The sequence below is a fragment of the Homalodisca vitripennis genome, chromosome 7 (genome assembly GCF_021130785.1).
Source record: "Homalodisca vitripennis isolate AUS2020 chromosome 7, UT_GWSS_2.1, whole genome shotgun sequence".
Lineage (NCBI taxonomy): Eukaryota > Metazoa > Arthropoda > Insecta > Hemiptera > Cicadellidae > Homalodisca > Homalodisca vitripennis.
Window position 1 is genome coordinate 35,969,016 of NC_060213.1, and position 13,367 is coordinate 35,982,382.

Sequence of the window (13,367 nt, forward strand, 5' to 3'; positions counted from 1 at the left end):
TGTTGATATATCACCTACTAAAAGATGTAATTAATATAATGAAATCATTAATTACATCATATTAATACGTAAATAATTAATAATTAATAATTATAATTATTAATACGTATTAATTATTAATACGTATCGGTGTTTCTTTATATAAATAAGAGGATTTATCCTTGTTGGTTAATTTTCTATATTCTGTCTGGACAGACGGGCAGAAATTTACCAAACGCAATCTAAATATGACCTGTGAAAATCTTTTTACTTAACAAATTTACTACCTGATAACAGTTACATATGTCTTTACGCTGATCAGTTATGACGGCATGCTACAGAATCATTTTAGAAATATCAAATAGCTTTATTCCTTGGATGATATGTTTAACTAATGCGATAATTCATAAACTTCTGAGAACTGTATTAACTTTTGTTTCAAATTCAAATAAATATAAATAGAGTACGACGTTCCTACGCAAATAATTCAGGATTGGGAAAGAACTTTTGCTACAAAGTGCAATAATTTACTTTAATAGCAACCAATATATAAAAAAGCTGCTTAATAATTAGTTGTTTGATTCGAATGTGTTTATTAGCTCTTAATTGTAAAAATTTATTTAACTTTAAAGCAACCAAACAATTAATAGTGGATATGTTAAACTCTAGAGATTTTTATAAATGAATAGTATTTTAACGTAATAAATGTTTTAGTTTACTGGTATCAAGGATTTCTAATAAAATATACGTATATTGTTAAAGGCTATAATTTAAGATATATAAATATAAATAATTTATTTTTAATATTTAAACCGCCTTGTAAAAACATCTTTTTAAAGTTGTTGTTTATCCGCAATCACATTTAAAGGGTATTCAAAATGTTGGGGTGAGCACTACCAACAATATAGAGCGCATATAAAACGTTGGAGACAGGGCCATTCCGACAGGGCTGGAACCTTTCCAACATGAAAAACTGTGCAAGTAGTGAAACATTGCCTGTCTAAGGGAATTTAACCTTTAAATAATTAATCAATTAAAAGTATATTTTTTGCTAGAATTTTATATTCAGTTTTGTTATAGAATTATAATAAAAAGTATAATTTTAATTAAAATTTAAATGTGAATTTAAAAGCCATATAGTAGATGTCACAAAATTTTAATTTGAGTATTAATTACAATCATTTAGACAAATAAAAGTAGATAGTAAAATAAGTTTAAAGATTAAATTATATGAACTCTTGCAAGTAGTACAAAGTTCATAAACTACAGAAAAACTAGAATTCATATATTAAATTTGGAGTTCCCAGAACCCTTGATTAGAAACAAACAGTCAAGAACCAAACCCACGTATATAAGAAGTGGCTGAAATTTGCCTTGAATGTCTTATCCAAGAATTTTAAGATTTAGCATGTAAGCAAAGTGTAACTTTTATTTTCCGACGTAGTTAGCTAAGTCTAGCGTTTCATCCATTGTTTTAACGTCTAAGTTGCTTTAAAAGTTCTAGTTTTTAATGGCCATAATAGTTGTATTACACGCTAGGTTTTCTACTTAGGTTTTGATGTAATTAAACAAAAGAAACTATAGAAAGCTAAACAAACTCCTCGAAGGAATGTACTATACGTCATTTTCCTAGATTTAAGACGTCAAGGATTTTTAATTCGTTAAAAGAAATTCTGGAATCTTAAAACATACTTATTAGTTGATGTAAACTGGTTTTTACTGAACAATAGAAAATCAACTTCTTTTACAATTAGGTTTTACTCCATTTCAAGAAAAATTGTAACGTATTTAAGAAGTATGTTTTTGTCACTTGGCTTGCTATAATCTCCAACTGTAATTTGATAAATCGGAATATTATTAATAATTTCGGAAACATACCACTGTGCAATAACTTTAATGTTATTGCAGTAGGTTGTTATTACGTTTGCTATCATAAATCACATTTGTTTATTTTACTAAAATAAATGGTTCACTAAAAGATCCAAGATTAACGTGACTTAACGAAGATAATAAGATAATGTAGGTGCAAGATATTGGACCGCAAGTATATACAAAGTATTGTTACTGGTTTGTGATATGTATACGGTATACTAACAAATAGCGAGGGTACATACACAAATAATGAGTCGGATGGTACGGTGAAGATCATGAGTATAATTTATTGTATTCCTTTGATGTTATTGTCACACAAATGAAACAATAAACAATTTTGTTGTAATTTTTATTTAAAGGAAAATATGCTCTTTAAACCTACCTACTTCCGTTTCAAAATGTAGGGATCGTTAATATTACGTCTTAAGCGATTTTAGAGAGAAAGCTACGGATACTGGCTTTAGAAACCTCCACACTGCGATAAAATAGTGCGCATTTTCATGCGGTCTTCTATAATAGATTAGGACATATTGCATAGAAATTGGGGCCACATATTATTTATTTCCTTCTTTCCATTAATAAATATAAATAATTATATATCACATCAGTATTGTACCTCTCACAAAGAGATACACAAGATCAATGCAAATCAGACCAATGCACTTTTCAATAGCTTTCATTACAATCAAAAATTACATTTTGCTTCTGTAGCATTGTTTTGTCATTCCATTTAGTGTAGTTACAGGCTCAATGCTCATTTATCTTGAGTCTTTTAATTATAATTAAGGAGTGGATGATTTATTTAATTAGAGTTATGTTAGCAACCAGTTTAGACTTTTGTATTCATTCAGCTTGTGTTTGGAAATATATCATAAAAGGAGTGACCAATTGTGTGTTAATACTGTCATTGTACTAACAAGAATCAATGAACCAATCACCCATTATCTATAATTGAATTACTAATTTATATATTTGAAACATCTTATCGGCTTCAAGGTTTAGAGTGAACAATCAACGGTTCTATTATGATAAGGGTTACAATATTTATTATATATTGCCAAATGTATATTCTACGTATCTTCACGCGTGATTTCCTTTTGAATAAAAGGGACGTGAAATGAATAACCTTTTAAAATTGCATATCAATAACTCCGAATTTGATCACTGGTACATATTTCAATCCCATATGTCTATTCATTACGCATATAGAATTGGAGTAAGACTACTTAACCAAGGGGCTAAGATGATGCAATGAAAATGGATTCAACTGCAAGGGCATGCGTGGTATTCCATCAGTTTAAGATATACTTGTACCACCTAAAAACCACTATTTAGGTCAATAAAGGCAAAGTATAAGTTTGGCAGCGAATCGCATATATTTGTGTGTGTGTGTTTTTTATGAAAACAATCGTAATTTTTACGATATGCAGTTGTGCTTCTGTCACAGAAAATCTACTAATCTTTAAAGAACTTTATATACTTTTTCATGACCAATTCCAAGTTATGGGCTCTTTCAAGTCAGGACTGTTTTCATAATTATTTTGATCTACGTTACAATACATAACTGCATTCACTAGGAAAGAATTCGAATTAAGAATTTCTTTGGACTTTGTTTGGTCTAAAATAGTTAAATCATAACTGTTATTCAAAAAAACATACAAACAAATATCAAAATGTAAATGGTTTCACAAGACGAAAGGGCCCTTAAACATTGCTAAATAAACTGAAGTTCATCCTAACGAAAAAGAATAGGAAGACTGGAATCTATTAAGAGAATTCGGTTTGCCATTTTAAAAGGGATATGTCTAAGTTACCCTTTCTTATTAAACTCCTTCTCGTTTTCAGAACCGTTGGAAATGTCTATCACCGTTTGGATATAAATAGTTTTCTTTTCGAAATTCTTTCCTTTTTAAACAGCAAGTTTAAACTATTTATATTAAACATATGATATACTTGTACAACTTGAAAAAAACCTATTTGCAAATATTCTGGATAAGGAAAGGTAAGAAGCTGAGATGCCGACATATCTCCTCGCCTCAATTCCCTGCTGTCTTGTAGATGGGGAAAGTTTTCATTGTCTCCCAGGTTTATTAAATAAGTTTTCTGTTACTGTTTTAGTTGAGCTATAAATTGTTACATTTGATTTTAATATTAAAATGTAATACAATGAAAGGATATAGCAGTAAATCATAATAGTAAAATGACACATAATATTCAAATTTCGTAATGAGTAATGAATGAAAAGTATAATGATTATTCCCTACAATTTTATAAACATCAAAAATGAAAAACTGTGAGCTATCGATTATGGCTTTCTTGGTTATATGGATTATGGTTTTTTTTTACCTTTGATTGTTAGACAATGATTTTTTTACGTTTAGTTCAATCTAAAGATATTACCTTATTACATAGAGTAATTAAATTTTTTATAGAAATAAATATTATCATTATAATGGTGGTAAAATTAAACAAAATCTTTCTCTATTTGTAAGGATTTTCTATTTCATACAGTTTAGGGAGGAAAATTTGATTTTTCGCTGCTATAGAGACCAGTGGGACATAGCCCAGGGGATTTATTAAATAAGAAAATGCCTATATTCATCCCGGGTACCTAAATAATGTCCATGTAGAATTCACTACAATCGTTTAAATAGTTAACGTGTTAGACAAAAACCAACAGAAAATAGCACTTTCGCATTTATAATCTGATTAGGATTAGGATTTATGTGTATATTAATTAAATTTAAAGAGTTGAATAAAATCAGGTAAGCTAATTTCCATGTGTTTTTCATGTTAATTTGGAAAAACCAAATAAGATGTGTAAGATATAACAACATTATTTGTACTTGAGTATTTTCAAATTTTTAGTAAGTTTTTTCTTTCCCAAACCTGATATTAGGTAGGACGTTATGGAACTCCCATGGATGTAGAGTGTATTGAAACTTTAAGAATTACTTTCTGAAGAATAATAAAATATTATTCTGAAATTTGGATAATTAATCGATTACAGGTGTAATTTACTCCTATAGAAGATTAAACCATTTAATATATATATATTAATGAACTATATATTAATGACACTAATATATATAAATGAATGTTTGTGTGTTTGTCCTTTATAGACTCAGAAACTATTTGACCGATCATTATGAAAATTTGTATGTATATGTATTTTTCCACGTAGAAGGTTCATATGCTCTGCCAATTTATTTAACTCACCACCAGGAGGCGCTGCAAAATACGTGTTATTAAAGCGCCTGCACATTGTAAACTACAATTACGAGATAGTTGTGTATAATAACCACACACTATGTGAAGGCGCTAAGTTTTTATGGATATTTGTCTTTCAATGAATTCCTGTTTGGCATTATAGCTTGAATGTTAGACCACTCTATTATAAGTACGTGTACGTGTACAATGGCTATAAACATATACTTTTGGCAGATGTTCTTGATAGCGTCAACAAGCTAAACTCTACATCGGCGTTGACAATATAATTCACTTGAACCTGAAGTCCTCATACACGAGCAAAGCTTACAAAAAGCGTGTGAAGTCGCGGGGAACAGCTAGTAATTAATAAATATTATCGATTAAATAATGCGCTCTGTCTTATTATATTAAAAATTAAATAATACTCTCCTAATCCGAGTCTAGAGAAACTACGATACTCCCGGGAATCATTGATAAGGCTCGTCTTTCTTCAAGATAAGAAGCACAACAAGGACAGCTTGCACCGTCCCTTTGAGACTCTCGGTTAGGCTGCTCGGTTCATCTAACTTTTGAAACTCCCTTACGCCGTTTTTGTCCTTTGATCAATTTAGTTACTTACACTTGTAGAAATTAAAAGTTTTTGCAAGTTTATTAAGTTCATCATTCTTGTATGTAGTGCAAGTGTCTCAAAATTATTTTCACAAGTTAAACTGTATGTAAAATGCGTGTAGTATATAGATTTATTTAAAGGACCATTAATTTAATCTTACAAATTATAAGTTACTCAAATATTTGTAATAGGCGTTCGCTTAAACATTTTAAAATGTGGATCTAACAAAGTGTGTAGCAATATTCCTTTTGTAATATATTTATTCATTAGTAAATGAAAAGGAAATTTATAAGTGCGTTTTCCTTCTTTCAATGTGAAACATAATAATATTCGCTGCTCAATTAGGTTTTTATCTAAATTAAATATATCGATTTACTATACATCCGTGTTCGTATAAAAATGTTATTTTAAAATTAATATGAAAGATGTGTTTTTTACACAATAGAAATGAACTGTTTACTTTATATCCTCGTAAATTATAACCATAATTTTACAGATAATGAAACTTCTACTCTATACTATTTTTATAATTAATTTTAAAATTATTTGACTTAAAAATAAAATACTTTGATAAATGATTAAAATAAAGTAACAAAGGAGAAAGGCACACCACGAGGCTTCTAGACAACAGTATGCACTTTTCAGGTCCATAGCTATTGATTTACTGAATAACATGTTAAAATCTCAAGATTTTACTAAATTGATTTACATACCCTTTTATCCCCCGATTTTCTGGTAGCCATAATGGTTACCTAGAAGACCTAAATAAAAGTTTTGACTAACGACATTTAACAAAATCGAGGTTGCCTATTCCAAAATGTAACTATGCGAAATTTGAAGTCTATATGCCAGTTTTCTTTCGAGATATCTTACTGACGAAAAGGCAGAATGAAACTGTTATTACAGCTCCCTGGTGATAGGCTTTGCTAAGTCTTAGCAAAAATATAGTAATATTCGTATACAAAACATCATTAAGAAATCGAATAAAAAATTGAATAAGAGCATTTTACATACAAAAATATATAACTTATCCACTAGGCTCCATTGACTTTTTGGTGTGCTATTTTTATACTAACATACTTCGAATAGCTAGATTACAGTCTGAAGACTTCTACTACACCAAAATATAATAAATATTTATGTACATATATGAATATATGTATAATTAATATTCTTCATATGAGTGTGAGGATGATCACAAAAGGGGTAACACACTCTATGCCTGATATAACACATCATTTAACACTAAAATGGTATTTGTGTATATATATATTATATATATATATATATATATATATATATATATATATATGTATATATATGTATATATACACACACACACATATATACATATATATTATATCTAGAATTAATAAGGTAGGTAATAAATCTTCCAAATTGTTTGGTATGGATAAGAGGAAATATTACATGTGTTATGTTTGTTAATATTTGCTAAACATCGCACTTAACGTTTTTAAAATTCTTGTAAAAATCGCCGTCAAGATATTATGAAATTACCTAAAAATGTAGACACTATTTTTTTTATTTCAGTCCTAATTTTTCTAATCCACCAAGGTAAAAAGGCCAAATACGAAATCTAGTTAAAAAAGCTCACTGTAAGAAGAAAAATCATTTTTATTTTTTCCTTCTACTGGTCTACATAATTAAAATCAATATTTTCTATAAATCAAGAAATTTTCTTCCTTGCGACGCTTTTCGAAAACTGAATTTGGAAAGACTGGGTCCTAAATAATAAACGAGGTCGTGAAACGTTGATTGGAAGGTAGGCATACGATATTAACACCAAAACACCGTGCCGGTTCGTAGAGGGAGCGGGCAGCCAGCTTTGATTTTGTAACTCCGACCACAGAAAACTCCATGATGTCCTTGCCCTATCGAAGTCAGAAGAGAAGAGGACAAGAAACCTAATTCCCGATATCTAGAAAACCTGAAAATACTAGAACCAATCAAAAAGCCAGAAAGCCACAGAAACATCTAGAAAGAGAACAACCATCTGGTAAAACAGATGGCTCGACCAGCTGTAAGGAAACAGCTCCCGGTCCGTCCAAAGACCAACAAAATAAAGTGGCAAACGCCACATCCTCCCCCTCTACCCCGGGAGAGAAAAGAAAAAAACTCAAAAGGATAAGGTAGGAAGACAAGGACGGAAAGATTAGAGACTACAACTGGTACTGCTGTCGTTAGCAAACAGCTAGAAATAGCTCTAGTATGGATATCCTGCACGCTCGCGAGGCGCTCCAAAAGCGTAACGGCTAGAATCCATTCCGACTGACCACACTACTCAAGATTAAAACTTTTTAGTTTAAAGAGGCTTGAGGAAAAGCCTAGTAGTAGTAAAAAAAAACTTGAACAAAATTAACTACTTTCTGTGGTAGCTACCAATAAATAAAGGTCTGAAGTGTTGACACAAGGATGGGGTTTTTTTCGTTTGTTTCTACATCACTAATACGCTTGGTGGTCAAAAGGCTACAAGAGGGTGTTCCAGTAAGGTTGGGAAGGAAATTAAATAAGTGTACACTTATTAGCCAAAGCTTATTAGCCAAAGCACTTCCTAAAGTCTCCACCATCCGGGTATCTCCACCCCGGAACCCAAGGGCCACTTAAGCACCCGAATGGAAACCCCGAACGGCTGGCGGAACTCCTTGGACCACCGGGAGAGTATTACTCCAGACATAAGGTCTGTTTTTTTTTTCTTCAAAGATGGGAGGAACAGAAGGGATGAAGAGACCATTCCAAAGCGAAAATTAAAAATAAGAGAAAATTACACCCATCATAATATCAACAGACCCAAGTTCGTGTTGTAAAGGCTAATTAAGTAAAAACCTGGTACTGGCAAAATTTAGCAAAAGTGGGCCAGTACTCTCCTCCCCCTACGGGACGGCTGAGAAAAAAAAATTGGTGGCCAGTGGGAAAAGACAAAATAAAGTTTTATTTTTCCATACTAGTTTTTTAAATTTAGAGACTTGGAGCAAATAAATTCAGGCTCTTAAAAGGCGTGAAAGAAAAACTGTAGAGCTACGGGAAGAGCTTAACGGAGTAAGGAAATCATTTGGTCGTGGTAAAGTGGTTTAATTAGGAACTTTAAAAACAAAAAAAACAACTAGTTTCTAAGTGTTGGCCAGGAAAGGCAAAAAAAAAACCCTGAAACCTACGGAAAAGAGCCTCAAAAAAACTACTTGGGCCAAAACCCAACAAAATTAGGTTAACAATCAATAAACCTCTAAAACAAATAACAATAAAAAAGCCTTCAAAGGATAACAGTAACAACAGTAAAAAAAAAAACACTTCCAATATAAACACTAAACAGGAAATAAATAAGATAGCTGCTGGAACATTTAGCAGCTTCAGAGACAAAATTATAAAGTCTTAAAGACACAAAGAGATAACAACAACAACTAACTACAAAAAAATATATAGACAAAATACAAACTTCAAAAATATTTTCAACAATAAAAACTAAACCTATCCATCGCTGCTAACTTAGCTGAATAACAAAAGAATTCCACCTACTGCCAAAAGACTGACCCTACTAAGCAAGAGAAAACAACAAAAAGGAAAGGCAAAGGGAAAGAAAAAGTAAGCTTGTGTTGTAAAATGTAATGGGTTGCCCGAACCAAGGATAGCAGGCTGCTCGACTGCATTAGGGAATGTTTAAAAATAAATAAAACATAAAGTTCACTCCCAATGTACAGCCTAGAAAAATTGCTGAAGCAAAAAAAAATTCTCAATGCTAAACAGCCAATGCTAACCCTGATCCCCCCGTGTATATGTACTGTAAAAGAAGAGGAGTAAAAGTATCAGAGTGTTAATGTGGTTGTAAGGAAGAGAAGAAGAAGAAGAAGAAGGAGACAGAAAAAACTAAACTAACATCACTATGCCCTAAACCATCCCTACAAACGTCCCGGCAGCGGCGCTTTGGTCTTAGATAGGCCCAAAATATTTCTTCAGGTGGGAAACATGGGCCGACCCAATAAGTTTCCCTGACTTGGGGACACCTCAAAGTCACAGCAAAAAGTATTCAGAAAATCATTAGAGCAATTTTACTGTGGTGTGTGCAAAAAAGTACAAGTTAAAAAAAAACTATTTCAATTCATAGTATTACAAATAAATAAAAGCATAAAGTACATTGCCTTATTATTACCATGAAACCAACTTCCAGTATCACTAACAGGTGTAGGCAGAAAAAAAAAATCAAAAGTTTGGCTTTCAGAGCAAAAAAGTGTCGGCTGCCATCAGTCGGGGGGTAGACTCAATTTGTTTCCTCTCAAAAGGTTGAGAAAGTTCAAAGTATTCAAAAAAAACTAACAACACCTATCAAAACCTAAAAGAATAAGAGAGGGAAACAAAGTAAACAAAAATTAATCAAAAGCAAGAGCAACTGTACCGTAGAAAGAGCAAAAAAAAAATATATATATATGTGGAGCGAGTCGTAAAGTAGCGCTACCGGTAAACTACTACATAAAAGTTCAACAAGGCCCAAGTGAACAAGACACAAGCCTAAATAGTAAACTCTCCCTTTAAAACTGTAAATAATTTAGAAACACCCCCAAAAAAAAAATCTCTTTTGAGGCCAAGAATCCAAAAAAAAAAACCCCAGTGAAAAATTAAAAATTAAGAAATTAAAGACCAAAGGAAAAAAAAAATTATTTAACCACTTAAGGCTTAAATTAGGGCTAAACTGAAATTTAGGTAAGTTAAACACCCGAAAGCTGAATCAAGCAAGCTGACATATCAATCAATCCAAAGAGTCCACTAGGGTTTGGTATATTATAAAATAGTGAACCCTCAAGGTGGCAAACTATAGTTTTAAAAGTATGTAAAAGAAAAGGATGTTTCAACATTTTGGAAAGAAAGTTTAGTTTTGTAAGTAATTTAAATCACTTATATGTATGTCAGCACGTCAAATCCAACCCCAAGCTGCAACTTCATAAAAATTACAAAACAAGCCTAGGCCTATGTTACTTTCAATACTAGTTGAAACTAAAGGTGTACTCCATATTAACTTTAACTGTTTTAATTTAAACAGGCACTAGTCAAAAGAATCAAAGGGCTTTTAATAATAGACTATGAAAGAATTATTATGTTTTCAATAACATTAAAGTTTTGAAGAAGGTTTTAGAAAAAAAAATTGCAAACTGTTAGACTAAATCAACCCCTTAAGCTTGAACTGCCCCGAACAATCAAATAGCATAGGCCTACATAAAAGTTTGACATGTTTCTAAGTAGAAAAAATATCAGATAAATTTAACAGTAACACTTCACTTACCTTGTGTATAGACTAAGATTAAATTAACAAAATTGTGTAAGACTCGAATAAATTCAACGCAGTAGACAAAATCATTCAAATTAGAGCTATTAAAAATTTAAACTCTTATCAACTTAAAACATGTACAAGTGGAGTAAATCCGCTGGAAGAATAAATAAATAACTAAATAATTAATTAAATCCTAGAATAACAACAATTAATTGCATTTGGAACTAAGGGTAGGTGTGGAAAGGTTAATAATTTTAATTAAATCAGATGTAGAGATGAAATATCAGAAGGAAAGCAAGTTATATAAAAAAGAAACACTTTTAATTATAAGCCAACCCAAAGTAAATAATCTGGTGAAACTGAATGGGGGTTTCAAATATTAACCAGAAAGCTAAGAACTTTAAAAACAAAAGGTAGGCTATACATAGGCGGCAGTACAATACGCAGTCACCAACAGCATCTATGAAATCCTTCGACTTTACTTGCACAGATCTGAGCCAAAGTTTAAATTAAAATACTAAAAGGTGCTAATTAAAAGTTTAGAAAACACAAGTAATTAAGTACCAGGTATGTTTAAGGCAACAGGCTGCACTGTAGGTGAAAGTAAAAGTTAGGTTAAGAGTTAACTTGGTGAGAAGAAAAAAATTTATTAAAATTGGTTTAAAGTAAAATTTTAAGCTAGAAAAAATCAACCAAATAACCTATGCCTAAATAATTAGTGAGAATAAGTTACTAAAGTTTAAGAAATACTGCCACTCACATGTTCAATTATTACACAACTAGGCTTAGGTAGCAGTTGGTTGCAAGAACTGCTTGGCTCAGACTTGCACATTAAAAACAAGCTACTTCGAAAAAGTTTAAACATTTTGAGTAAAAAGGCAGTGTAAGGAAAATTTAGAAAACTAAAAAAAATTTAGAAAAAACGTCTACCCCTTTAAAAAACTTAAAACTAGGACTTAGCTCTCATAGCTGTGTAGAATTCCTCCGCTCCCACCGGCAAGCCTAGCCTTCCATTTCAAACCACGCTCTGCTACCCAATATGCGACGATTTCGAAAACTGAATTTGGAAAGACTGGGTCCTAAATAATAAACGAGGTCGTGAAACGTTGATTGGAAGGTAGGCATACGATATTAACACCAAAACACCGTGCCGGTTCGTAGAGGGAGCGGGCAGCCAGCTTTGATTTTGTAACTCCGACCACAGAAAACTCCAAGATGTCCTTGCCCTATCGAAGTCAGAAGAGAAGAGGACAAGAAACCTAATTCCCGATATCTAGAAAACCTGAAAATACTAGAACCAATCAAAAAGCCAGAAAGCCACAGAAACATCTAGAAAGAGAACAACCATCTGGTAAAACAGATGGCTCGACCAGCTGTAAAGGAAACAGCTCCCGGTCCGTCCCAAAGACCAACAAAATAAAGTGGCAAACGCCACATCCTAATGCAAGTATTTTAAAGGTTGCTTTGTTTGTAGAATATTTTTATCAAATAAATAATCGATAACATACAATTTATAATTAATATTTACAATATATTTCTGTTTGTAACATGATGTACCATTATAGTGCGCGTCTTAAAGTAAATTCAGAATGGGATGGTCACAGGCGAGTTCATGTAGCTACTGCAAGTCAACTTCACATTGTCTCTATCTTTGAGTATTTAATCTCCGTAACCGTTGGTGGTAATGGGACCGGAAGTATGAAAACTTTATGAATTTAAATTGCGGATGCGAAGGACGTCTAGGAAAATGTATATGGTTCCTGATAAGATGATATTATTCATTAGGAAAATAATTCGTCAGGAAATTGTATAGTTTAATAAAGATTTGATTCGTGTCTCAATGACTGTTAAACAATGCTGCAAGGGTGACTTTACGAGTAACTAGTCTGCATGTATCATTGAATATCTTTTTCCATATTTTTTCAGTTTTTCTGACTAATGAATTTTAATGTTCGTAAAATGACCAAACAGGACTGTACTTTAACATAACATAATATTCTTTAAAATGAAATTAATCATAAAAAAAATAAATTGTCACAAATTAAAATATTTAAGAAACAATTTATTTGTGTATCAGTGAGTGTTCAACAATGCTTCAAGGGTTATTTTGTGATTAATTAGTCGATATGATTTGTTGAATATTTTTACTTCATCTGTCTATAATTATCAAATATCAATTATCAATTTACATTTTCCTGCTAATCAACCCTATTATATGTGTTCTTCATTTTAATACTTGTCTAATCTGTAACTAGAGAATTTTGATGTTTTTAAAATTATGAAATAGAACCATAAATTAGTGATATGTTCGTGTTTAATAGAGGTTTAATAATTAAGAATGAACATATGATTAAATTACTTTCCAAGGCTTTCGTGAACCTTAAAATTATTTATTAAATTACTAAGGAAATTAATATTATC